Source organism: Charadrius vociferus, unplaced genomic scaffold (assembly GCF_000708025.1).
Source record: "Charadrius vociferus isolate BGI_N301 unplaced genomic scaffold, ASM70802v2 scaffold104, whole genome shotgun sequence".
Classification (NCBI taxonomy): Eukaryota; Metazoa; Chordata; class Aves; order Charadriiformes; family Charadriidae; genus Charadrius; species Charadrius vociferus.
This window is the reverse complement of record NW_009648255.1, coordinates 5,551,157-5,552,985: the sequence shown is the minus strand read 5'-3', so window position 1 is coordinate 5,552,985 and position 1,829 is coordinate 5,551,157. Positions and strand designations below refer to the sequence as shown.

At 39.8% G+C, this 1,829-nt stretch overlaps 1 protein-coding gene across 3 annotated transcripts in view; it reads left to right on the top strand.

Annotated features, from left to right (window-relative positions):
• MECOM (MDS1 and EVI1 complex locus) overlaps positions 1 to 1,829 on the top strand; it is a 193,949-nt gene that overhangs the window by 144,664 nt on the left and 47,456 nt on the right. For all 3 annotated transcript variants that reach the window (XM_009884426.1, XM_009884425.1, XM_009884424.1), the window contains exon 2: positions 1,337 to 1,471. The gene's annotated coding sequence lies outside the window, so the exon portion shown is untranslated. The remainder of the gene's footprint in view (positions 1 to 1,336; positions 1,472 to 1,829) is intronic.

Below are 1,829 nucleotides of genomic sequence, written 5' to 3'. Positions count from 1 at the left end.
GAGGCAGGCAGTGACCCGGGGGCAGCCCCCGCCGTACCTGGGGTTGCACCCCCCACCCCGGCTCCGGCCGCCCCCTCGGGGCGAGCAGCTTTCGGCGGGGCTCGTTTAATTACTGAACGTGAAGCGGGGGCTGAGGCGATATTGTGAGCCCTTGATAGGAAACTTCCGTGGGTTTTCATTAACTAAGTGGCACACAATGCCGCCGCTCCCGGCCATTCAGCCCCGAGGCCAAAAGTGCGCCGGGGCTGGACGTGAATACAAACGTTTCCCATCGGGGGGAACAACGTTGCCTGTCTCCCTTTAGCTTTTCGGCTGGGGCGGGGGTTTTTAAGGTTTTGGGGTTGTTTTGGGGTTGTTTGGGATTTTTTTTTTATTTTTTTTTCCCCCCTCCTCAAAGTCGGGTGGTTCGGGGTGGCGGTGCCCCGCCGGAGAAGTTACAGATGTAGCAGGGAGCTTTCCCCGGGATGCTGTGGGATGCGGAGGATAGGCCGGTGGTAAAGCTTGCTATAAATAAATCATGATATTCAGCCGTATGTAATGATTAGCGATTTGTCATAATATTAGAGTAGAACATCCTCTTTAGCTTGTCCACAAGCAATCTCATTATATTTGTTTATTGTCTGCATAATTGGAACCATTTATTGGTATGTATTGAATACTGCCATGTTTTGCATGAGTGTTTACATTGTTTTTCATTTATTTTCCTTAGTTTGGCATAGGGAGTTCTATTATTTGCTTCAATTAAGGGGAGTGATTTAAGTGTTGCACAGAAGGGCTGTTTGGGAAGCGTAATATTAAAACAAGATAAATAACTCTGCCTACCAAATAAAGTTTGGTTCAGAGCAACGAATACGAAAAGACTAAATGGGTGCCGCAAACAGCGTAAATCCTGAAACAAAACGGAAACCTTAAATGAAGCCAGCACCACCTATTTTAAGAATTTTTGTTATATTCCCTGACAGAATCATATTTAATTAAAATCCCAATTTCAAACATAGTCACTGATGGATGTATAGGAAATAAATTCCTCTGAAATTAACGTAGCATTTCTTAGCAATAATTAGACATCATCTTGGTTACATATAAACGTTTGTAAAGATATTTTTCAGTACATTTATTGTCCTTTTATTATCATGTATGTATTCTGACCATTCCTAAAAAAAAAATCTCACAAGAGAAGTGTATTTCTGAATAAACATGCCTATATTACTATTATTATTATTATTATTATTATTATTATTATCCATTTGTTTATCTGGAAACCTGTGATATATCTCTTGATTAGTATGCCCAGACAGAGACAGAAACATTCACTCTTTCATGTTCTTCCTTTTAGATCTTGGATGAGTTTTGCAATGTGAAGTTCTGCATAGATGCCAGTCAACCAGATGTAGGAAACTGGCTCAAATATATCAAGTTTGCTGGATGCTACAATCAGCACAACCTTGTTGCATGTCAGATAAGTGATCAGGTATGTGGTGTTCACTTTCTGGACTTATTTTTTTAAAGAACTTTAAGGTGTCAATGGAAAAAAAATAACAGGGATTCACAACAGATTTTTGGCCTGTTTGCTGTTATGGTAAAAGATAAGGCACGGATGTGAGATGCAGAATAGAATAATTTTGATTATGGGTTATAGATAGTATGAATTTTCTATTTTTCCACATTGTTGTTCGATTCATAAATAATAATATTATTTTTTTATCTTATACCTGATAAAAAATTTGGACTGCTTTCTTAGGAATACAAAGCCAGTACTTGCTGATTCTGAATTAGCAGCATTTTCTGGCTCCTGTTCCAGTTCACTCGGATTGCTACGCTAAACCGTT